Raw genomic sequence first — 27,223 nt, 5'->3', positions numbered from 1 at the left:
TAATCTTAATCACAGATTAAATAAGTAATGTTTGCTTTACAAATTTACAAGAAGACAGCAAATGTGTGGTCTCTGTTAAGACCATGATGCACCATCCTGTATTTGTAGATGAGACATGCTTCCAATTGCCTCAACCTGAGCTGTTGGTTACCACATCTCAGTAGTAAGGTCACTTGTATCATACCAACAAATCATATGTCTTCAATATTGTCCATTTGGGGGTAACGTTGCCAGTGCCTGGCAAGTGGAAATTTGGTGTCTTCTCTGGATAAGGTTCTCACATGTTCTCGAATCCTACTTTTGAGAGCACAAAGTGTGCTACCTATATAGTGAGCCCTACAGACACATATGATGCAATATATTACAAAGTTGGAGTTGCAATTAATTAATGTGTCCACTTTCTGGATACCTGTGCTGCCAAAATTAAGCTCATTAGTTTCTAATGCATAGGGACGCATGGACAAACTGCAATATTTGTGAAATCCACCTTTCCACATTCTGTGTAGCCAAATGCCATTATGAGGTGTGTCTCTCATGAATGATGGCCATAATACATTTCTCAGTGTAGGAGCCTTGCTATACGTGAGACATGGTTTGTCATCAATATACCCTGCCACATCTTTATCAAGTTGTCATAAATGCCAATTTTTGCGTAAAATTTTAAATAGACGAATTGTACCTTGTAATGAATCTTATTTTTTTAGATTAGGACCCTTGATCTTTGTCTTAGGTATCAATCAAACAGCTCTCTGCATCTGATTGACTTCATGTTCTGCAGAGTCTAATGTTGCTACAGGGTAGCCAATGGCTAGAGACCTTCTTCTGATGTTGTCGCATTCAGACTTGTAGTCACACAAATGACTGCAGTTACATCTAGCTCTTATATATTCACCCTTTGGAATGTTTTCAATCACAGTCTTCTTATGACAACATGTCGCATGTAAAACAGAATTAACAGATGTACCCTTTCTAAACATGTGTGTCATATGGCTGTTCTCAGTCATGGTAATTCACAAATCCCCAAAATCTAAACTGGTGGTACTGCATGTCTGAGTGAAACAAAGCACCCAATTGTTAGAGTTAAGGTATGTAGCAAAGTTTGATAATTCACTCACTGTGCCTTTCCAGACCATAAACACATCATCAATATGGCATTGCAATAGGTGGATATAAGGCTGGAATGTAGGATTAGCTAATGCAAATTGCTCTTCAAATTGGTGCATGAGATGTTGGCAAATGCAGGGGCAAAACTAGCTCCCATGGCAATAACAACCTTCTGTTTATAATATAATAATTACCATTAAACAAAAACACATTGTTGTCAAAGCAAAGATTAACAGTTATTTTACCATCTCAATGTGTTCATAAAAAGATGCAAACTAGCCTCTATATATATAGTTCACACTTTTTGTTGCTAAGTCAAGTTAGATAGAAGTGCATAAAACCTTTACGTCTAAAGTCACCAAAATATGGCCTTTACCCGTTTCCAATTCTTTGAATGTCTGTAATACATGCATGGTGTCCTGTATATATGTAGGTGTATGTACAACCTCAAGTATCAAGCATTCATTATACACATTTTTCTTCCCATTCGGTTGCTAGATCACTATACAGGGGATTTTCAACATCTGGTAGTATAAGTATTCGGAGGCCCTGTGGGACCTTATTCTGTTGTAGATAATGGTTAAGTGTCGTCATCTCCCAAAACGTATTAGTTTCCCTGATGCTCAATCCTTCTAGTCTCAAGAATTTGTGGCGTACATGTTCATTTTGAAAGTTCAACCATTTAAAGGGAATCAACGTAGATCCCTGTGGTGCAAAAAATGGTGTGTAATATGAGAATTATCTAAAGGTAGGTGGCAAATATTGAAAGGCATGGTTACGTTTTTTGTTGTCCCTACAGGAATTGGTATAATTCCAGTTGTGTTCCTTAAAAGGTAACATGACCACACATTACATGAAAAACGCACGTGTAAAGGTGAACTCTGCTCAGATGTCACCCAACGGGTCACAATTAAGGGTATTGTGTATCTATATCAATCTGGTAACTTCACCAATCTATATAAGGCTTGTGCTTTTTAGCAAATAATGTCCTGATTTCTTGTATTCATATTTCCTTATGTATGGCGTTTTTTCCTCCACGAGTGTGATATGTGAAAATTGTATCCTTTTCTGATAACCATGTTTGTGTTCAAGCAATGTAAATGTACTTTATGTTATTGAATTATGTAAAGAAACAAAAATCTGTTGTGTTTGTCCCTCCGCTAATGCCCCTGTTTTTTGCCCAATTTCAATTTTCAAAAATGCCAAAAATGTGTGTATGCATGTGACTAAGTATATTATTTTGGGGTGTTTTAATTTGTTCACATCAGCCTGGAAAAAGACGTGTGGTTGAAACACATGTCGGCTGTATTCAATTGCATTAAATCTGATCAAAATCTCACAAATTGTATTGGCGCAGTGTGGTTGTGTAATTCCCTGATTTGTTTATTGTATTGTTTAAAGCATGGACCTAGCTCAAGAGCAACATAGTGCTGTACAGGGTGAAAGTAGCCAGTATATGGGCATATATCTTTTAACAATAGCACAGTCATGTAAGTAGAGGTATGTGCATCGGTATATACATTGGGATGGGTCCACATCAAGATGTTGTTGAAAAAGCGATGTTTAGAGAGATATGTGAAATTGAAGAATTGTGGTGGCATTTCGAGACGATACCTGGATCGAGTTCCAGTGGGGCTGCATCACAAGAGTAGGATTGTTTGAGGGCCCTCTCTTTGTGGATGAGATGTGATTCAAACCGGTTGCTGCACAAGGAATGTGTGCCACCAGAAATACGGAACATACCTACCAGGTACGCTTGTGTGCTACTTCTGACTGCTTTGTAGATGATGCTTGGTTATTTAGGGGTAATGAGATTTGAAAACAATGTTTTGCAGAAGTACATCAACTGTCTTTTTTTGCTTACACTAATCTTCCCTTACCTCATTCTAAATCCTACTTGGTATTGTACCAATAGCAGTATTCTAGAAATACTGCCATATATAATCATATGTCCCCTTGCGTATTAGGCACACTACCTGACATGGGAACATTTACAATTATAAAAACACCTTGCAGGCTAAAAGAAAATATTAAATGATTGTAGTTATAATAGTGATATTGACTTAAAGCAGTGCAAGTACCAACCATAGTGTCGAGTTTCTGAAAGGATAATAATTCCAGAGAGAGGAGATTAGGATTTACAAGAAAAAAACACTTGAGATGTATTTCATATTGTATAACCATATGAGGCAATGCAAATACAATATATTAAAGTAAAATACAATATATTAAAGTATTTATTATCTTCACCTCTTCAGCTTAGTAAAGATGGGAAGATTCATTATATATTGTTAGGTTTCAGCAAATAAAATAGATTGCAGATATGTACTGTATTATCCCGAATAAACAGCATTCAACATGAATCAAAGTTTCTTTAAGGCAGGTGGGTAGTGGGCATATTCGAGCAAGGCAGTGAAGTTTGTTGTGTATTAGAAATAATGTTTTTTTAAATGCTTTATCCTCATACTATGATGTAATGGCATTGCAATTTGAAAGTCATATTTAACTGGGTCTATGTTATTTCAAAGAATGTATTTGGTTGAATACAAATTGATCATTATTTTCTCCCCAGACTTTTACTTTAAAATGCAACGGGAGATGCGCCACAACCCCTGACCTACTAGCCCTACAGCCCCTTTCAATATACCTAATCCGAATCCACCATCTACCTATGTATGATAAAAAAATGATTAGTAAAAAAGAAAAACTCAATGAATGTGTATTCGCTTAAAGAGATGAATAACATGTTTTCTTTTTATTTTTGTTGTTTTTGTTTTATTGGTTAAACAAAACAGTTTAACCTTTAACAACTAAAACAACAAACATAAACAAAATATATCAACATAATTTAAGGAAAGAAAAAGTAAAAAGAAAAATAAGAAAAAAAAAGAAAAAAGGAATATTATTTCAAACTAACCATGAAAGTTAATATCCATATTTAAAGCCCTAAAAAAGGTTACAACTGCAACAACAACCAAAGTTGTGGATCCAGACAAACAAATGTTCCACATAATTTCAAACTCACAATTATAAAACCTGTTAACTTGTTTCCTAAAAACATTCGATCATAGACCTTGTAGGCACAGAGGGTGCAGCAACGAATGTTTTAATGTTTTCTGTTGCTCACTGTCCTGAAAAAATCTGCAGAAAAGTATTAGTTCCTTAACCAAACCATATCTCTTCAAGATCTCTTTTGAGTGGATTCAGATCCAATAAAATATCAAAAAGAGGTAGCAAGCACTTTTATCAGGGTAAATCGACAAACAAGGTGACAGTATTCCCGTTTTTTTTTGTGGTTGCCCCTGAGATGACTCCTCAATGCATATTGTTGGTATTCTTCCACAGTGTGGACCCAGTCCAAATCATAAATTGCTCATTTCACCCTGCACAGATTACCAATCAGTTCAATTAAATCACAGTTAAATTTAAACATCAAGACAGTACATGCCCCCCAACCCTTGTCAGGCAGATGTCTTTGAAACTTCTTCGAAAAATGAATTTTCACTTGTTACAGGTATTTTCCGAGTATTTTCCGATAAAGTGAGAGGTATCTCCAAAGTGCCCTAGTCTTTGTGGAGACCAGTCCTAATTCATAAAGCATTACTGTGTGTGGGATTTAAGCAGGCACACAAGGGACCCTCCTCCAAATTGTGGCCTCTGAAACGGACACATAGTTGACTAGACAAATCATACACTTCAATCCCATATAGTATTTTCTGGAAAATGTTCCCTTCATAAAAACAAATAGATGGTAAAAGGGAAAGTTTGCTGTATCGAGAATCGACTCTACAAAGCTAATTTGCTAATTTAGTTGTTTTTGCCTGAAGCCAGAACCCAATAATCTTTTTATTGTTTTTTGCAGTAGTAAAGAAACCAAGATAGAGGAGGGAGCCATTCATTTCCACCTGTTCGGTCTCAATGATCCAATTAAAGGGTACTTTTTTCTTCAAACAGGCTAATTGCACCACCTTAGTTTTAGTGGGGTATAGATAGACAATGAACCTCACACAATTGGAAAAGCCCTCCAGAAGATGTTGCAAGCTAATGGTTGTATTATAAAAGATAAAAAAATACATCCCAATAGGCTAACCACAGCTGTTTTATATTGTGGAATGTGGGTGTCACCAAGGCCTTAGGTTGAGGATATTCGCCTACATCTGCCATATAAAGATTGAAAAGGCAGAGGGCCAAAATGCACCCCTGCCAGAACCCCTAGAAGTTAGAATTGATTGGGACAACAGTCCCAGTTGTTTGAAGGAGACCTGAATGGTTGAATGTTCATATAGGCCCTTTATCAACCTCCTCAGTCCTGTTGGAATACACCACCCTTGTAATTTACGCCATAATAGATCCCTATCTATGGCATTGAATGCTGCTGTTGGGTCATTGGAGGCAAAATAAACCAGATTATTCCCCTTGCCCATGCTAGGATCTGTATATGTTTCATCAATAGACCATTTGGTACTGTGCCCATGTTCATTCGGAATCCTTTCTGCCTTTTCGAGATTTGCCCTAAACCACTGGCCCATGCCTCTACATTCTGAAGAAGAATACAAGCCAAAACGTTACTATCAGCATCCAGAATTGCAATGGGCCAGTAGTTATGTGGATGTGAGTGAGCACCCCTTTTATTAATTGGTATTACGTGGGCCCAAGCCCAGGTGAAGGGGAATTTTCCCATTGACAGCACATGGCCGAACAGAATCGATAAAACACTTGAGCAAGGGACAGGATCGGACTTAAATAGAACGTTTGATAGTCTATTTGGACTGGGAATACCATTTAACTGCCCTGATGTTATGGCAGAGGAATTTATAATTTCATAAACATCCCGAGTCTCTTTAGCCCCAATGGAAGCAGGGATGAGCCACTGCTTTTCCTGATGCAGCACGAATCCCTGACATTGAATTCAAAGCAAACTTCGCGGTTTCACAGAATTTAGTCTCCTAATTGTTCAGCTCCGCACTCTGCATCATGTCTCTGAGCGTGTAGGAGTGACAACTGTGGGTGAGGTGGTGTAGCTATGAACTACACCCATTTGTAGATGGTCAATAATACAAATGACATTTCAGGCCTGGGTTATGACATGATGGACCAATCAAGCTTCACTTTCAATATCTTTCAGATGTCTTTCTGAATCCCTTGGTGGAAGATATTCCCCTTGTGCATCGTTTCATCACAAATTCGTTTTATTTCCACTTGAGGGCAGCGAAGTAAGGCAACTCTATCACTCGGGCATACCTGTGGTCATTTCACTTCATCTGGTTCCATAGGTAATTAAAAAGCGTTGAAGATCTGCATTTGCCATAGATAATTCTTTAACATAGTGGCCTTTATCTCATGCAATACCAGTCTAGACGGGCTGCACTCTGCTCAGTACAGTACTTGGAGAGTTCTATGTTGGTTTGATTTAAAGTGTGGCTTTCTTTCCTATATTCTGTACTCCGAGATTACATTTGTAGGAACAGAAGTCTCTGTTTACACTTATTTAACAATATCGACTGGTGTAGCCTTAAATCTCCTCCTGTGAGTGCTGGTTTAGTTACAAATCACTGTTTCAGCGCCGGGATCATTAATCAGCCTGAGGCTATATCCATTATATGGAATTTCACTGTAAATGAAATATTAACAGCTCGCTGGAAGAAATGCTTCCATCAGACTGCCTTCAAATTCCCGCTGGAGCAGCAAATTGCCCTGAAGTAATAATAATACATTAGTAGAGGTTTAATTTCCAATAAGTGCTGTCTGTTAAAGGGATGGCTATCCCACCGTGGCTCCAAGAACAATAGATCATTAGTTTTAAAGATGAACAACTCCATTGTGCGTCGAATGCAAGAGAGTTAAATTAAATCAGCTGCTGATGTAGGAGAGCTGTCATAATAATAATGCTAATTTTCACATCAGACGCGCAACAAAAAAAATACATCATATCAAACAGCTGATGAAATGTGTACAAACACGCAGAACAATCACTCGTCGCTGAAACGTTGACAACATGCAGATGCGTTCATCAGGGTTTCACTTTATATTAAGGACATGAGATATGTTCCTACGTTATTCAATATAGAAATATAAAGCTGGCTTTATTGATATGATGAATCCATCTGTGTCACACGACTGAGATTTAGGAATTTGTTCTCAGATAAACATGTATCCTCCGCTTATAAAATGCGAACTACATACATGACAAAATGCCCCATGTCATTGCGGAGAAGGTCATTCAGTTCTGTTGTGTTCTTTTTATTCTGGCCTCTCATCCTGGATTTATAATTAGAAAAGCAAAACTACAATAGAATACCTAGAAAAAGCACTTACTCATGGCCATATTGAGATGTAAGGACACATGTGACTGAAGTTTAGGGCTTCCAATCAGGTGCTGTTGAAGTTGTCTAACTTTGTTCATATATAATGATGCACAGTGTTCTGAGGCACTTCAGAATGGATTCCGAATGCTTCTTGGCAATATAATAATAGGTCTCAATGAAAAGGAGGAGAAGGAAGAAAATAATTATTGTTTACCATTAAGGGAATGGAATGAAATGGGAGTTTAGCCAGTTGTTGATATCCCATGGCAAGGCTGCTGGGGGAACTGAATCATTGGTTGCATTGTCCTACAGGCGATAGAGTCCAAGCAGCACAACCTTTCGTCCGCACTGTCTGAATGACAGACGGAAAACTCGGTTTTCTTTCAGGTATATGGAAACAACAATGATGGATTCAAGTCTATGGAAACATTAAAAATGGGAATCCAAATGTCAGTTGGCATCACATGAAAGAAAATTAATGTGTTCTTCAAAAAGTTTCTGAAACATTGACAGAGGATCTCAATCATTAGTTCCACGTTCATGACAAGCTCAATAGAGGCTTTTATTCTCCGGTGGTATGCATGTGAACATCTAAAGGAGATCCTGAATTGGGCAATGCAACCTCCTGATAGGATGAGGATGAGGGAATGAAACAGAGGTGAACCACACTGGGCGAACAACGCCAGATATCCCCATCACCATCATGACCAAGAAGGTCTGATGAAGAGATATATGCTGTGTGGTCCTAAACTGTTGGTAAGGTAGAGAAGTCTGCAGCAAAGCCTACAAGTGACCTCCGGTGGTCAAAGTGATCGCTTGGATCCAAAGTTTCACAGAAAAGAACCAGAAAGTGTCTGTTCCACTTGAAATGTTGAAACTAATTTGTGTTTTTTTCGGAGATATCAATTGTTATCTATCTTTAATTTGTTCTCAGACGTGGTCATGGCGTGATATATAATGGTCCATGAAGCATAATCCCACATTTCTAAGGTCAAGAATCAGTCTGCTTTTGTTAATTCAGATGTCTTTTAAATTTTATTAAAGTAAAATCAATGTCGAGGTGGAAAGTCACCATAATGTTACTCATTTACAAGAAGCCTGTGCACAAAAATGAAAAAAGCCCCACCTGCATCAATCTCAACCATACTATTAAATCACAGGAAGCTTATCTACAAAAAAAACATTAACCAGCCTGCTGACATCTCAACAATAGTATACAAATGCATTCCTCTATATAGTCCAATCTTTTTATACCTTGAACTATGATTAACCATAAACATCCTAATTGTAACTCTGTCGCTTAACGGCCATTTTTGTTTCAAATGATTCTTTGTTTCCAATTCATGCTTCAAAACTGCACATATTTGTACATGTGCACATCATACACAGGACATTTTTTTTTCAAATAACAAACAAGACTTTCGTTTCTTGCATTCCCCATTCATCCCCATGTGCTTATATTGCTGAAGTCTGCTGGCATGTTTGTGTTATTTGTAGTAAGTTCCTAGCAAATTACAATAGCCCCCTTTATTTATCTCAGTTTAGGGAAGCGGTGTCACCAATTTCAGCTCACCCATCCCAGTCTTGGAGAAAGGTTCTTGTATTAAATAGATGTAAGTACCCCTCCTCTTTCAATTTGCAAATTAGTCCCCCCGGTGCAGATTCAGAATAAGAATTTGCCAGTGATGTACATTTAGTTTTATTCTTATGGAGATAGACATGACTCCTCTAAGCTGCCTTCCATCCCCAAATATCTTTTTGTGGCTGCAAATTATCAATAATTGTCTATATAGATATGAAGCTTCATGATGGATTCATAGTCTGCCTTGTCAACTATGCCTGAAGAAACATATTGGTTCAATTTAATTAGACTTAATATTTCACGAGCAAAATTGCACTTAGATTGCATATAGGTGATATCAGTTCTAAGCGACTCAGTCAGCACTGAATTGCAATCGGTTTTATTGAAATGAAGTCTCACTTAGTTTTGATTACAAGGAAAGGAACAGTGCATTTTTCATTACAATGATCCTACGTTCTAGCCATGCAGATTTATCTACTCATTTTCAACGATGTTTTACATTTTGGGAGTTAGCCTCAACCCTCACAGACTGGAATCCCTCATCAGCATGAACCCCTTGACGATCTGCACAGGGACCCATGTGGACAGGGCTCACCTGCTTAGAATAGGAACCATCTTTCAGCAGAACCAATGATTGGTGTAGCTCATCAATCCATCCATAATAATCCAATATGTGAATGTAAAACATTCCTGTCCCTTTATGCTTCAATCCAAGCATTTGATGTATTAAAGGACTGAACCATTGGTTACTTGTACTGGCCTTTGCATGTATACATTCTGAAGATGTAAGTAACATGATAAAGGACTTATTGCCACCTGATGGGAACACAGTACACAGGAACAGATTGTTTGTCCTTTTTGTATGTGATTATTGCCTTTCTGCAATAGGGATTTCACAGTAGTGCTCCTTTAAATGCAATGAGAACATAAGTCATTATAAATGTTGGTGCCCACTTTCATTATTGTTGTTCATATGAAGAGCTATACTAATGCGAATTTAACCAAGCATGATTGTGGCCACACTTAACCTCACCTTTCAGTGCTCAGAGTTGCAGCAGCTAATTGAGACAAAGTGATTTGAGCATGATAAGAAGTGGCAGAATGCCACCTGATGGTGGTGGAATAGTCCACTCTTTTCTTTTTTTGTTATTTGAAATGGGGCAGGTAAATCTGTTTCAGAAAGTAAATTGAAACCATACTATAAGAAGTATACAGAGAGACTAAGGAACACATTTCCTTGGTGTTGGGTGCAGCCCTACAGTAATAAAGACAACACGACATTTCCAAAATATAAAAAGGGAATCCTTAGGTCTCACATGGGACGTAGGCAGTTTTGGCGACAGTGACCTGTACAGGGACTGCATAGTTGAGCGCGTTGGGTCTTTCCCCTTCCACAATGGCTCTGGAGTTGGTTCACTTCTTGCAAGATGATTATTTCGGGATATGGATCGGAATCCAGACTTAAGGAAGCAGAGATGCCAGAGCATAGTGCCCGATTGGCATAAGTGTTACCCTGCCCTGTTGTTGCTACTTGAAATGTTCTTTCAAGCTTCTATGCTATGTGTTCCACTGCCTTCTGTCCTTGGTCCATTGTTCCCATTGTCATTACCTTCCTTCGTCAGCATGTGCCCTTTAAAGCTTCTGCTACCCGCCTGATGTCTCTCGGTCTTGCATCCTATCTTCTGAGACGCTGTCCTCAACGCGTTGCCTTACTCCTGAGGCACTTCTTCAGCCTACAGTGTGACAGATAGCTGGGCTGCTTCCTGCCTTGGTTAGAATTCCTTGCTTCAAATCAAGACTTCAACTTGCTACCAACTTCATTGCAGGTTTTTCCTTCAGGGTATTCCTGCATAGGACTGGATTGGCAGTTTATATGCAGACATGGTGGCTTCCTCAGAAAGCAGAAAGGCGGACAGAATTCTTAAAAGACAGACACTCACTTCTGGGAAGAACTGCCCTTAGCAGAAATCTAATCAACAGTCTTTCATTAAGTCAGAGTTTGTTTCTTTAATAAACAGCATCTTGATTCTTGATACATAGAAGAGTGACCCAAGAAGGCCAAAGCATTTCTAATTATATTGGTACCCAATCAGGGCAGAGTCTTTAGATAATCATAACAGAAAGTAAGACTAATAAACCATCTGTTGCATAACGTATAAAACAATCTGGATTGCAGGCATATGTCGATCAAACCAACCATGTACCTCGCTGTTAGGTGCATAGAAAAGAGAGCTATAAATAATGATACTGTGATGAATTGGATTCCGCTTCACAGGTGTACACGGATTAGTGGGGTTAAACTGGCACACTCAGCCCTCACACCTCTGCAAACCAAAACACAACACAACGCAATCATAAAGGTAAAACAAGGAAAGTTAAGAGATATACCTCCTTTGCCTCCTGTGGAAATGTGGGCTAAGGGAAGGCTATGCTCTTAAGAGGGGGTGCAGGTGAACCAGTAGTGGTACAAACAACACAGTATCAGAGTCCAAAATAAAGGGAGTGTTCAATCAAGTTTCTATACACATATGAACACTTCAATTAAACAGACCATCTGCACAAATAAGGAACACCAGATCACTAGACAAAACCCCACCCCAAAGGAAGAACAGGGGGGATGCAACAGACTGGAGAAAGTAGCACTCAGAGTGTAGTTCCAGGGGCGGTAAGTAAGGTACTAACATACAAAGGATATATTATTGAAAACAGGAGCAACAGTGACATAAGCAGCCTCTTGGATCCAAGTGGACAGTGGGGACAGTTGAAAGTCAACAGTACCTGGATTCAGTTCTTGGTGAGCTGACACAGTCAGATTCAGTGTCAAACATTGATGCAAGCTGATCAGGCTTATTTCAGCATGTAGGATCATGGGGGCGCCAGCAGCAAGAAGGCATTGAGTAGGCTCTTTTCAGTCAAACGGCTGTCCATGGAGGATAGCTCGGGACAACGTGTTCGCCTTGGAAGAAAGACGGCACGAAGCACCATGGGTTCGATCCCGGGTCCGCGCTGGGTATGTAAGCGTGTTAACTAAAACAAACAATTCATGTAACAGCGCCTCGATGCCCGTGGGCTGTGTGAGCGCTTTAAAAAATGCAAATGAAAAAAAAAAACAATTAATATACAGTGACAGGTAGATAACATTCGGTCCTTTATGATTACCTGACTCCGTTCTCGTTATTGTCCTCATCATTTCTCCCACCCTAAAGGTGTGCATGTCGTGCCTGCTGCTTTGCTGATTGCATGCTGTTGATTGTCGATTGGCCTAAAGAGTGACTGCTTTCTACTCTAATTGCACTATTGAGAAATGATGTAAGTATTAAGTATGTATGCATTGTAATGCAATATGTCTCTTTTTAAAATAAAATGTTTTAAACATTTAATAAAATAAATAAAACATTATTTAAGAATAATGTTCATGTCGCTGCAGTCAAAGGAAACAGAGTACATGAAAGCAGAGGTTTGTTCATTTTGGTTAATCCCTCTTTTGGATTAAAAGTAAAGAGCTTGCAAACTAATTCCCGTCATTTAGAACATGGGGGTCAATAAGGCGTAGCTAAAGGCAGGGGCTGGAACCCCTGGCAGTCCTGTTAGTATCCCTGGTGCTGTCCTTGCAACCTCTGTCCTACTGATTTCCACACTTAGATGGCATGAAGTGATAAATCCTTCAGTGAAAAATCTCTATTTGTCTGAAAGTAAATGACTTTGGGTTTGACCGTAGTCTGTGTTGTTCCATTAATATTTTTCAAATTAAATGGCTTGTTCGGGGGGGAGTTTCCATCAAAAGAACCTCACACAGGAGGCTGAGCCTTATTCCTTGGCATACAGAAACTACACATTTTGTACAATAGCATTTACCATGTTATTTTTAGAAATACTTTTATGTTTTCAATTTGCCTAAGTGAGAATGTTTCTGTCTTCCATGTTACATGCTTATTTCTATGTAATTTAGTACATTTAAGAAATTACCACATTGATACAGAGTAGCTAGAAAGGTATAAGGATAGGTCAGTTAGTTACGTACATGTTCCTTGTAATTGCATTCATCCTGCAGTCCATTACTGGTTTGAATCCCAGGAGAGCCACCTCATCTTTCAACCTTATAATGTTTATAAATGTAGAGCCATTATTTACATATATTAACATCTGTGAATTACAGTGCTTAAAACAGAAAGATTATGCTAGCAATCACTGTATAAAAAAATTAAAAAATCATGCATGGTTTACCCAACAGGTTTTGATTAATATTTGAATTTGCTTTAGTTATTTGCTGATCTACTTTTAAAAAAATTATAATGATGTGTTTATTTATATAGCGCCCTAATGCAAAGGGCCTTACAGAGCACATATTTACATACAATATCACCCAACCAAAATTGGTACTTATTTATCGATCTCGGAAGGATGAAAGACTGAGTTGGCCTTGCTGGGATTCGAACCTACAACCTGCAGATCCCGCTCAGATCGTAGAGTGAGCGTTCAACCCGCTAATCTATTTTACCGACTTTAAAGATACATAACAGGTTTTTCTCATAAAAGAAAACAATGCAGAATCGTATTATTTCAATGTAAAATGAAAGGGAGGATGGCAAGAAATGTGTGCTAGTTGGAGATTGTGAAGGTAGGACATCTGGTGCCATTTTCTGATTTCTGCCCTAAACCAAGTTCTGCAAAATGGAAAAAAATAACTTTTCCTTGTAGAATGTTGTTGAAATTATTCAATTCAGTTTCCAACCAACAAGCCAAATTCCCAACCATAATATTGAAAACATCATCCACTCACCAGCTTCATCCCCATTTCCTGTCCATTTCAGCCCTCGTTGACTTTCTTGACAACAGAGCCCTTTTCTTTAAATCTGCCACAGATAGGGGCCATTATTGGCCCGGTGGCCCAAGGCTGTGCTTGGGCAAATAGGACTGCACTTGCCATATGATGAATACTCCTGGTCATGTGACGCTCTACATCACATATGAACTATAACTGGCAAATCAGGCAATACCTGTAATGAAATGGCGCTAATGAAACTACTTGTGTGATTGAGGCTGCACTTTGTGTACAATAATAGCACTTTGTCTTGTGTTGTTTTACCTTTCATCTGTTGATGATTGTGCATAGTGTTTGAGGCTTAACTTGACATGAGATAGCACTACGTGACTACATGATGCTGCAGTTTGCATATTTTAGCAGTTCTGGACATTTGGCCTCTTATGAATATGACTGGCACCTGAGGCTGGAACTGGCATTAGATGGCAAAATGGCCAGACAAGGCTGTATTGCTATACGAAGGCAATTCTACTTGACTATGATCATTCTGCAGAGTGTACTCCTGGCATAGAATAACTGCACAAATGAGACATTGAGACACTAACGTAGTTATTCAATATTACACAGCCACGGTAGTGGCTTTGTAGTTATGGTTAAGTTGCTGTTTCCTTAGGAAGAGCCCTTTTTGTGTTGCTTATAACTTCGCTCTCCCTGGATGAATCCTCACCAAAATTTGCAAAGAAAGTATATGAGTCACATTTTTTTGCAAAGTTTGGTGATCTTTGGTCCGGGGGGGGCAAAGTTATAAGGGGGGCCCCAAAACAACTTTTTTCCCATAGACTGAATGGGGAAAAAACTTTGCTCACGCCTACAGCCCAAACCGCTGGACGGATCTTCACCAAATCTGGACCAGGAGCAGCGGCTTGGTCCCAAAAGTGTGAAAATGCATCCAGTATTTTTTTTTTAAATGACCAAAAAGTAGGTCACAAAAAATTAGTGATATCTATGTTCGGTCGGCTGACACACTTCCCTGTTCGCTCCGCGGACAGGGACCTGATAGGCTGGGTGATGCGCGTTGTGTCCGCGGACATTGGATGTGTTCGCTGATTGGGTGGTTGAGAGCGTGTGGTGCGTCAGATTTCCTGGGCACGCCCGCCATCTTGTATTCGCGGACACCAGCGGACAGTGTGTTGGCGTGTAAGACTGTTTGGAGAGGGTGGGAGAGTGAGAGATGGGTTAAATGTTGTATTTATTTAGGTGGCAGGCACCCCTGTTGTGTTCGTTCTGACCGCGGACAACACGGGTGTCCTGAAATGTTCATAAATAAACAAAATGGGGTGTCCTTAGGACGCTATACCTGTTCGTACTGTTCGCAGGTAAGTTGAAACTGTTCTAAGAACACATAATGTGTCCTAGGATGTTCATAAATAAATGAAATGGGGGTGTTCTGCGGATGGTAGACCTGTCCGTATTGTTCTCAAGCAAGCTGAAACTGTCCTAAGAACACAAGTGGTGTCCTGAAATGTTTGTAAATAAACAAAATGGGTGTGTCCTGAGGACGCTATGACTGTCCGTATTGTTCGCAGGCAAGTTGAAACTGTTCTAAGAATACAGGCGGTGTCCTGAAATGTTCGTAAATAAACAAAATGGGGGTGTCCTGAGGACGCTGTCCGTATTGTTCCTAGGGAAGTTGAAATTGTTCTAAGAACATGTGTCCTGGGATGTTCGTAAATAAACAAAATGGGTGTGTCCTGAGGACGCTATACCTGTCCGTACTGTTCGTAGGCAAGTTGAAATTGTTCTAAGAACACATCAAGTGTCCTGGGATGTTCATAAATAAACAAAATGGGGATGTTCTGAGGATGCAAGGCCTGTCCGTATTGTTCGTAAGCAAGCTCAAACTATCCTAAGAACAAACGCGGTGTCCTGAAATGTTCGTAAATAAATGAAATGGGTGTGTCCTGAGGACGCTGTCCCTATTGTCCGTAGGCAAGTTGAAATTGTTCTAAGAACACATGCAGTGTCCTGAAATGTTCATAAATAAACGAAATGGGTGTGTCTTGAGGACGCTATGCCTGTCCGTATTGTTCGCAGGCAAGTTGAAACTGTTCTAAGAACACACGCGGTGTTCTGAAATTTTTGTAAATAAACAAAATAGGGGTGTCCTGAGGACGCAATACCTGTCCGTACTGTTCGCAGGCAAGTTGAAAATGTTCTAAAAACACTCATAATGTTCACCGACATTAAAAGTGCCCATATGGTAATCTCTGCTTTAGAGTAATGGTACTATCATTACATTCGAACCATCCACATTTTTTTTTATATATGCAGTATAGTGACCTGCATTGGTTGTGGCTCCTGTGTGGTAGATTATACCTATTGTTGTGAAGGTTTTCTTACCAAGTGATACTTGACCATGTGTGAATCCAGTCAGCTTGCAGTTGTTTTTGGTACCATCTGCATTGTAGCATAGAAGCATTAGTATTACGTATTTACTATGTGTTTGTATTAGTAACGTGGAGTGATTATCCGAATTGCAGGTAGTACATAATCTACCATGGTTTGCATTTTGTACAAGTTGCTGAAATGGAACGGATTCACAATTGGGTATGGATACATACACAAAGCGCTCATTGGGGATTTGTTCCTGTGTCACATTGTTGTAGAGAGTGCATGTATGTTTCCACATGTATGAAATCTGGAAGATTTCATTTATAGGTATACATTTGTTTTCCAGTACTTGTAGTAGGTCCATTAGAAATTCTTGTGGATCTTCCTGTGAGTTTATAGTGAATATCACCATTACAGCACAGTAGTACTATTGCAGTCTTATTCCAAGAACACTATACGTGTTGTCAGGATTATTTGTTGCGTTTCTACGAAGTACTAACATTTGCAAACACAATTGGTCTGTACTGTGTAAGTAAATGTTGTCAATAATTGGTGGTAAATGAAAGAGAATATTCATTGCTAAATTTGCGTAGCAATTTACACCAGTTATATTTGAAAGTTTAAATGGACCAGGTAGTTTTGTATCTGAGTGCTTTTTTTGGAGTTTGTCTTCCTTCTTTGAAGAAGTACCTGGTTTACTTTCCTTAATATGTTCTTTTTTGCTTGTGGTACTTGATGAAGCATTAGTTTCTTATACTCTCTTTGAAGGATTTCCAGTGACATCCTGTTGCATTTCAGTTAGATTTAGTTTTCTTTTACAACATTTTACTTTTTGTGGAACAGGTTTACTTTACTTGCATCAAAGTTGATTAGAAGTAGACCGTCAAGTGTACGTAAGCATGATAGTGCTACGTAGCTCATGCCTTCTTTAAAGTCTGTGTTACCAATGTCTATCAATGCTTTGTCTAGGGTAAGACCTTGTGATTTATGAATGGTGACTGCGTATGCAAGAGTTAGAGAAAATTGTTCTCTGCGTACATACATGTCTTTGAAGAGAAGGAATCGAGCTGTTGAGCGTCCTATCCTTTTCACTTCTGAAAGTTTTTCAAAGAGAATATTGACAAACTGAATGTTGTTGTCACGTGGGTTTGTTTGAAAGCCAACAACTGTACCCAGTGCTCCATTAACTAGCCTTTGATCCACGTCAAGGTTATGTGTAAGCATTACTCTACAATTTAAGGATCATTTGAATATTTTTTTCAATCCAGCTGTGTTGGAGATTGAATTTTCTAAACTATTTACAGGGTAATTCATAGAATTTCGCACAAAAGCAGCGCACGTGGCTGGCGCACAGTGTGCGCGTGCGAATGTCTGCGCCAGCCACGTGCGCTAAAATCGATTTCCGCGCACAGCGTATTCATGGATTTTAGCCTCCAAAACCAGCTGTGGCTCAGAGTGGCGCAGCGACCCTGCAGCAGCGCCAGATACGCCCCCAAGAACGCCCTCTCACAAGGAAAAGCCATCAACATTCCCAATTCAGCGGAAAGGGCTGCGCTAACCCTGGACCAGTTTACAGGGCTGCCAAACAGCAAACGCCAAGCGGGGAACGCCATTTCAGCAGAGTACGTGTATTACAGGGTTCGCGGGAACTTTCACACGTGAAAGGGCCTGTGCGAGTGGGGTACGTGTATTATGGGGATGCGCGGGAAGTTTCACATGCGATTGGCCTGGGTACGTGTATTTCCGGGGTGTGCGGGAAGTTTCACACGCGAATGGCCTGGGTACGTGTATTTCAGGGGTGCGCGGGAAGTTTCACACGCGATTGGCCTGGGTACATGTATTTCAGGGGTGCGCAGGAAGTTTCACACGCGATTGGCCTGGGTACATGTATTTCGGGGGTGCGCAGGAAGTTTCACGTGCGATTCGGCTTGGTAGTGTATTTCAGGTGTGCCCGGGAAGTTTCACATGCAATTGGGCTGGGTACGTGTATTTCAGGAGTGCGCGGGAAGTTTCACACGCAATTGGCCTGGGTACGTGTATTTCAGGGGTGAGCGGGAAGTTTCACAGGCGATTGACCTGGGTACGTGTATTTCAGTGGTGCGCGGGAAGTTTCACACGCGATTGGGCTGGGTACATGTATTTCAGGGTGCGCAGGAATTTTCACACGCGATTGGGCTTGGTACGTGTATTTCAGGGGTGCGCGGGAAGTTTCACACGCGATTGGCCTGGGTACGTGTATTTCGGGGGTACGCGGGAAGTTTCACATGCGATTGGCCTGGGTACGTGTATTTCGGGGGTGCGCGGGAAATTTCACACACGATTGGCCTGGGCACGTGTATTCAGGGGTGCACGGGAAGTTTCACACGCGATTGGGCTGGGTACGTGTATTTCAGGGGTGCACGGGAAGTTTCACACGCAATTGGCCTGGGTACGTGTATTTCGGGGGTGCGCGGGAAGTTTCACATGCGATTGGAGTAGGGTACGTGTATTACCGGGCTGCGCTGGAAGTTTCACACGCGATTGGAGTAGGGTAGGTGTATTACCTGGCTGCGCATGAAGTTTCACATGCGATTTTGCTGTCAGAGCGGGGAACGCGTATTTCGGGGGGGCGCAGGGAGTCCTACACGTGAATTGGCAGTGTGGGTCCTCCCAGGTGTCCCCTCTACCCCCTCCATGGCCCCTGCAGGCAGCCCACACCACAGGGGACTACCCTGCACCCCTGGTCATGTCCCGCAGGCAGCCCATCCACCATGTGCATGCCCCCCAGCCAAGCCACATGTCACGTTGCAATATGATCACCAACTCATGTCTCCCAGCACCCCCACCCCCCAGCAGTCAGGGGTACCTGCCAGAAGGCCCCCACACATGTCCCCCTGCACCCGCACCCCCCAGCAGTCAGGGGCACCTGCCAGCAGGCCCCCACACATGTTCCACACATGTCCCCCTGCCCCCCCACCCCCCAGCAGTCAGGGGCACCTGCCAGCAGGCCCCCACTCATGTCCCCCAGAACCCCCACCCCCCAGCAGTCAGGGGCACCTGCCAGCAGGCCCCCACCCCCCCATCATTGACAGGCACCTGCCAGCAGGCCCCCACTCATGTCCCCCAGAACCCCCACCCCCCAGCAGTCAGGGGCACCTGCCAGCAGGCCCCCACCCCCCCATCATTGACAGGCACCTGCCAGCAGGCCTTGACACATGTCCCCCAGCCAACACGTCATCACAATCCAGATCCCTGGCTTTTATGGCCACACAAATTCCACCCCACAGCACCCCAGTCCAAACACCCAACCAAGCTTTACATCCACTCCAAATTGAAATCCCCATTACATGATAGATCACAAATAAGCAGTATGCGCATGATTACAAGTCTGTCCGACCCACACAATGGAGACACATGACTGAGTAAACACACATTGTGACATGCATGAAACCAATGAGAGAAGACCACACATTGAGAATCCAAATTAATCCAAATGAAAATGTGTCCAAAGTCACCGTCCAACAAAGCAAATCCAAAGGGAAAGAAAAGCGTAATATCCATTGCTCCATGGTGAAGAAAAATAAAGATGAAGGATAAAAATCCACTGTAAAACTATGTACAAATAGCAAATCCAGGGTCCATGAGCCCGACATAAATGAAACCTACAATGAAACCTACCTAATTACTAACTATATACAAAAATGGGGGGCATAGTCCATGCGCCCCAAATGAAATAAAAAAGAAATGAAACTTAACACTAATGAACCATATACAATGGTGGCGGGCAAGTCCACCAGCTCACTTGTTGATGTCATGGGCCAGGGCATCATCGAACTCATGTTCAATGTCTTGGAGGCGGGCCTGTTCTCTGGCCCAAGGTCTCGCAGGGATAACGCCATGTCCACCTCCAACTCCCTGCAAATTCCCTCGAGGCACTCAGCCCGCCTCAGCACCCTGCGCATGGAGTTCTCCGCCCTGACCATCGTGAGCCCTGCCTCCTCCGCCCGCCGCCGCTCCGCACCTATCTGCTGGCCCAACCGCTGCCACACGGAAGACACTCCCATTCCAGGGCCCTCCTGCCCTCCGGCCGATGCCTGCCCCTCTGATGTAGATTGCCCCGAGCCATGATGCCTCCCACGTTGAGACTGCCGCTGCCTCCGACGCAACTGCCTCTGCCAGCACGATGGCATCAAGGCTGATGGAATCCACCAACGCCGTTGTGCACATTCCCTGCTCGATGATGCCGTCACATCCTCCATATGCTGGGGTCCAGTTGCTGTGGTGTCCACCCCTGCTGGACCTCCGACTCCAGATTGTGGCAGGGATGGGATCTCCACTGAGCTGGCTGCGTTGGTCAGGGCAGGTCCACAGGGGGCCCTGGTGGCATCTGGGCCGGAAGATGGCATGGAGAACGACTGGTGCATAGTCTCCACAGAGGAGGAGAGGGCCGCCAGAGTGGCCGACACATGTACAAAACCCCCGACCATGGACACTCCCAACTGGGCCACGTTGGCACGCTGCTCTTCGTGATCCCGTGCGTGCTCCCCCCTGGAAGCACGCACATCATCACGAATGTCACGCGTGCGCAATGTGACACCAATCAGGACCTTCTCCATATGGCCAGGGGTCCCCTCGTCTGCAGGTAGAGGAGTGTCAGATGACATGGACATCCCCCCTACTGGCGGACGGGCCTGGGATGGGGCATCCCTGCTGGTGCATGGTGGTGCAGTCACAGGGTCAGGGACAGCGACATGCACAGGCCCCTCCGCGGTGACCTGTGCTGCCTCCTGCCCCTGGCCCTAGACTGCACCACTTGCACCAGTGGTGCCACCGACACCAGGCCCCATGTGCGGATCAGTAGCGTCCTCCTCCTCTGTGGAAACCACCAACCTGGATGGCTCCACAACGTGTTCCGCCGTTGCAAGCCCCTGTGGGGGCTCACCCACCACTTCCGCTGCAGGCGTAGTGGCAGACGCAGCAGCAGTCCCCTCACTCCCGGACGATGGTAAATTCTGGGAGGGTGACTGGGCCTTGCATCGCCGGCCGGTGGGGGCATCCCTGCCGCTTTGCTCCACAGCGCCGCTCCGCCCTCTTCATCACTTGCCGCTGTGTAGAGGGAGACATAGAACACAAGCATCAGGGTACTGTACAATGGTCCCCTAGACAGGAAGCAATAGCAGATGAGTGGCACTGTCAAACATCACTTCCATCATGTCCCTCCACAGCACATGGGTCAGTGCAGGCAAAACACATGCAGTAACAGGCATGGCGCATGCTATGAACATTAGCATACATGTCCAAGGGACTCTTGAAATATACAATGCTGGTTTGAAACTCACATGCATCATGGGTCATGCCTATCACATGCACACACTTCACCCTTGTTTCATCCATATGGACTCGTATACCCCAGACACAGTGGATACAAGGATGAGTAGGCTGCATCAGTGAACCTGAACATTGTCACAGACCTGTGTCATGCATCATTGGCATTTCCAAGTCACAGACACGCAAGTCAGACACACAGACATGGACACCATACATGTCCATGACAGCAGAACCCATATCTCACACCCCATCCATGTCCAATAACAGAGACAGGCATGCATTGATGTGTGCATTCCCCATACTGCTCCACATGTTGCATTGTAACACATGCACCAACCATGAGGTTCACACATTACTGGTCTCACATGCATGACCATGATTTCCCTCACACAGCAATGCTTGGCCACTTACCGCTCAACTCCGGAAGGGTCTGCCTCCGAAGGATCTGGGCGTGGAGCGCTGGGCCTACGCGTTCCAGGAACCTCATCTGGATGGTACTCATGCTGCCCCGGCTCCCCTCCATGAGGCGCCGGGCCTTGTTGAGGGTCCTGGTCCTCAAGTCCTCCCAGCGCTTCTTGACATGTTGGAATCTTCGGACTGCCACCCCCTCCGCGTTGATGGCAGTCACGATGTCCGTCCAGATCCTGGTCCGTCCTTCCTTGTCGGTGCGCGAACTTCCAAAGAGGGCATCATACCGCCCCAGGACTTGCTCCACCAGGACACCAACTTCGGTGGCAGTGAAGCTGGTGGCCCTCTGCCTCTCTGGCTGGGGGTTGCGAGTGGTCTCAGATGGTGGTGTGCCTGACATTGCAACCCCAGAGGCAGGCGTGGGTGGGCAACTGGGTCCTGGGGCTGGGCTGTAGAGCGATGGTATCCCAGTCGGGAGTCTTCATTTCCAGCAGGCGTGGTCACAGCAACTGCACCCCTGCAGATGGCTGATGTGCAGGCACCAAATAGCAGGACACGTCGGCAGCAGGAAGGCAGGCAGAAGCAGATGGCAGGTGGGAGCGTGCTTGGGGCTCTTGGGGGCAGGAAAATGGCCTTCAGGGCAGGAGCGTGGTCTTCCGTGTGTTTTCGCGTGGCCAGCTTGATACGGAGTGATTTGGCACATGAAAAAATTGCACGTCAGCGTGTAATTCGAGGAAAGGCCCTTAGCGCGTGAGCGCGTCAGCGCACACAGGCGATTCCATTGGACCAAAGGCCCTTAGCGCGTAAGCGCATAAGTTACATTATGCGTGCGGGCGTTTCCCTCATAGCACGTGATGACAGAGCACATGTGGAAAAACTGCACGTCCGAGTGGCATCGCGTCTAATTGGATGAAAGGGCGCGTACACGCGTAAGTGAAGTGTATGTGTGGGCCGGTTTAAAAGGTACGTGTAGGACGCCATTTTCTTGTACGTGCTTTTCGTGAAGTGCGAGTGGGTGAAATTTGTACTTCTTGTCGGTTCACACGCGATAGGCCTTGGGCGAGTGGGGTACGTGTATTTCTGGGGTGCGCAGGAAGTTTTACACGCAATTGGGCCTGGGCGAGCGGGCTACCACTCACCGTCTGCCTTGCGTGTAGAAGAACTGTAAGCAGAAACCTGTGCAGTTCCCTCTGGGACCACTGCAAAAGATTTAGGCCTACAGGTGTTTGGCAGTAAACCCACTTGGTAGCAGTCCGTACCACACAGATTCACCTGGTAGCTGTGGCTGAGCAGTCAGACTTCCCTCAAGAAGAGTTAGGCAGTATGTGGAGTATACAAGATAGGGCAATATACACGGTAGAACAAGCAAACACGGAACAGAGCTTGGGTGTAAAGATATATAATTATTTATTTATAAAAACACATCTATGAAAAACACACTGGCACTAATACGGCAAACAACTTCAATTACAGTTACTATAAGGATATCAATCCCCTAACAATATTTCAACAAGTCTAGGTTCAACGGCACCACTTATTTGCAGACAAAGGTGAATGCTTTAACCTAGATGGCACTCTAATATTCGTTAGAACGGGAGAGAAAAGGAGGGTATGAAACCAACTCATTACCAACACTTTTATGAAGCAAATGCAAGGCAAGTAAGGCAGGGTCTACTGTAGATCACAAAGTTCAGAGGCCAGGCCCACTCGGAGAGAGGCATGGCGATATGTCCCAAAAAGTATCACAGTGGAAATGCACTTCTAGTCTTTGCAGCAAATTGTCACAGCAAGGTTGGACCAGTTTAGAACAGAAAGTTACGAAGGTCTGGAGGCGACCCAATGGAAAGGTAAGGATTTAAGACACCTCAAGCTAACCGTCACAAGGGAAGCCAGGCAGACACAGTACCTTGTAAGTGAAGAGACAGCTCCGGCGGGGGCAGTTGTTCCTGGTGGTGGATGCAAGTCGGGGCTTTGCCAAGAGATGAGATGATCTCGTAGTCGAAGGAAAGTTGAAGATCGTTGCACCACCAGGGAAGAGACCAGCCGCGGAGTGTTCCGTCACAAGGCACCACCTTTTGGTCGCGGTACGGGTTAGTGGCTATCCGGTTGCCGCGGTGCTCAGCACGGGCAATTCAACCACTATGCCATGGAAGCGAAGAAAAAGCAAAGGGACTGGTTGTTCCCACCAGTCAGGGGAAGAAGACTCTCCAGCGGGGAGATCTCCTCTGTCGTTGGGAAGTGGTGAGTCGGTTCAGCAGGGCTCCACCGGAGGTGTCGTCATTGCAGGGCGGCTCAGCTTTACCCTCGTCAGATTCTTAGGTCCTGTGGCGACTTCTGAAGATCCAGTCCCAAAAGCCCTGCTTTTATGCAGAAACCCCCATTCATTCAGCCTAGCTGTCAATCAAACCACGCTAAGTGGTGAGCGGGGTGGCTCACCACTTGGGCCAATCACACCAGAGTGCGACTTGAGTTGGCAAGGCAACTCAGTCCAGGGTGCCTAAACCCCCTCCCACACCCCCTGTGGTACCCAGACAGAATGGCACCACTCTGGAGGGCCTCTGTGCAGATGCCCGCCAAAAGTGGAACAAAGGGCTCAACCTTTGGTTCGGAGTTTCAGAGGCGAACACATACGCCTTTTTAAAAACTGAGTTCTGGCAGAAAATACCATCCTTTAGATTTATTTAAGACAAATAAACCGGCGGTATGTTAGAGACTAATGTGAAAAAGTATTAGCCTCCAACAATGGGAAGAATCCCATAGAATTATATTCGGGGTCGAATATAACAAGTAGTTTCCACTGTCACCAGCCAAAACTCGTCGAGGGGGGACGGGACAGTGCCCCCTCAAACAACAGACCCAGGGGTAATCGAATTACCCCTACCAGTACGTCTACAATGGGATGGTTTGTACTAGTTCTGTTAGTAAATTTAGGTCTAGCAAAGCCAAAGGTGACTTTACATGCCCTGGGAGACAGTAGTCAGTCCCGGGGTATGCAATCTATGGTGGGGATCCTCTAGGACACCCCAGTGTTACGGCACAGAGGGTGCGGTGTAACACACATAGTAAAACACATGAGACCCTATGGAGTAAAAGACCCCATAGCCCATAGAACACATTGACATTCAAAGGAATTAACCACATTCATGTCCAAGAGTGAGAGAAAAGAGTCTTACTCTTGGCAGGATGGAAACAAACAAACTACAGAAATCCAGCAAAGCTGCTGGGGGACTCACTAGGTTAGGAAATTCAGCCTAAACAGAGAATTCTCCCTAACACTCACCCCCCTCCCCCCCAGACTAAGGGACAGGAGGATTTAATCCACTCCTGGATGAATCTCATACCTCTAGTCGATGACATACATCCTAGAGAGACCATCAGCATTTTGGTGGTGACACCCCGACCTGTGCTCAATGGTGAAATCAAACCCTTGCAGGCAGATTGACCATCTCTGTAGTTTGGGTTTTCCCCTTTCATTTGTATTAACCATCTCAAGGGTTGGTTGTCAGTCTGAATGACAAAAGTAGAACCATACAAGTATGGCCTAAACTTCTTCAGAGCCCACACAATAGCAAAGCACTCTCTTTCGATTGTTGCCCACCTTGTTTCAGGATCCTTCAGCTTGCGGCTGATGAAGCAAATGGGGTGCTCCCTACCTTTCCCATCCAGTTGACTGAGTACTGCACCTATCCCTACATTTGAAGCATCTGTCTGCACAATGAAAGTTTGGTGGTAATCAGGAGCTCTGAGTACTGGGGCTTGGCAAAGAGCCTTTTTCAGGTTTTTCAAAAGCCTGATTGAACTCCTCGTTCCATCTAACCTTTTTAGGAAATTTTGGAGAGGAGATGACATTCAGAGGAGAAGCTATAGTTCCATAGTTCTCAATGAAATTCCTGTAATACCCAGTGAGACCTAAGAAGGCTCTCACCTGGGTCTGAGTAGTAGGTGTTGTCCAATTTTGCACAGCTTCAATCTTACTGAGCAAAGGGCTTATTTCTCCACCTCCTACCTCATGTCCAAGATAGACTACCTTACTCTGTCCAATTTGGCATTTACTCGCCTTTATGGTCAGATTAGCTTGTCCAAGAGCCTGCAAAACATCTCTCAGGTGGGTTACATGTTCTTCCCAGGAATTGCTGAACACTGCTATGTCATCCAAGTATGCCATGCAGAAGTCCTCCATCCCATTCAGAACCTGGTTTACCATCCTTTGAAATGTAGCAGGTGCACTTTTCAATCCGAAAGGCATTACCTTAAACTGGTATAAGCTCACAGGGGTAGAAAATGCAGTTTTCTCCTTGGCATGCTCCGTTAGGGCTATTTGCCAATAGCCTGACATCAAGTCAAATGTGCTGAGGAACTTGGCGGAACCAAGTTTATCCACCAACTTATCTGTTCTTGGCAAAGGGTGGGCATCAGTCTTGGTGACTGCATTAAGAGCTCTATAATCCACGCAGAATCTAATTTCTTTAGATCCTTCCTTTGGTACTAACACAACTGGGCTAGACCATGGACTAGTAGAGGGCTCTATTACCCCGAGATCAAGCATCTTGCTGACCTCACCTTTGATGTGGGTTTGTACGTTTTCTGACATTCTGTATCCTCTGCTTTTGACTGGCAGACAGTCACCAGTGAGTATGTCGTGCTGGCCCCAAGGGGTCAAGCCTGGTGAAAGCGAGAACAGAGGGGCAAACTGATTCAACATAGATTTGCACTCTTTTTGCTGCTTGGGTGTCAGGTTTGAAGAGAGATTTACTCCTTCAATTTTTTCGTCTAAAGGTAAACCTCTGAGGAGATCAGGAAGAGCTTCACTCTCTTCTTCTTCCTCTTATTATGCTGGAATCGGGTCTCGAGACATACGCTTTGAGTCGGTTGGTGTGGAAGACTGTCGGAGCCTCCTTGGGATTGCCCAAGTCCACCAGATAGTTGACCTCTCCGAGTTTACCCACAACTCTGAAGGGTCCCATCCATTTATCTTGCAAGGCCCTCTGCCTTGTTGGGATCATAACGAGAACTAGCTGGTCTTGAGCGAACTGTTAGCCTTTTGATCATGCCAGTTCTTGACCAATGCTTGTCCAGCTTTCAAGTTATCACTTGCTTCTGTCATCATGTGCGACATTCTCCTCAGGAGACCTATCACGTAGTCAGTCACTCTGACTGGCTTGGGGGAAGGAGCACTCTCCAACCCCTCCTTAATCAGGGCCAATGTACCTCTGACGGGATGACCATAGAGGAGCTCAAAGGGAGAATAACCTACTCCCTCCTGAGGGACTTCTCTATAAGCAAAGAGAAGGCATGGCAGTAGAAGGTCCTACTTCCGTTTAAGGGGTTCTTCTAAAGCACCTATCATGCTCTTCATGGTTCGGT

This window comes from Ambystoma mexicanum, chromosome 5p (assembly GCF_040938575.1).
Source record: "Ambystoma mexicanum isolate Mex_15411 chromosome 5p, UKY_AmexF1_1, whole genome shotgun sequence".
Classification (NCBI taxonomy): Eukaryota; Metazoa; Chordata; class Amphibia; order Caudata; family Ambystomatidae; genus Ambystoma; species Ambystoma mexicanum.
The sequence above is the reverse complement of the archived record's forward strand: the minus strand, read 5'-3'. Positions refer to the sequence as shown.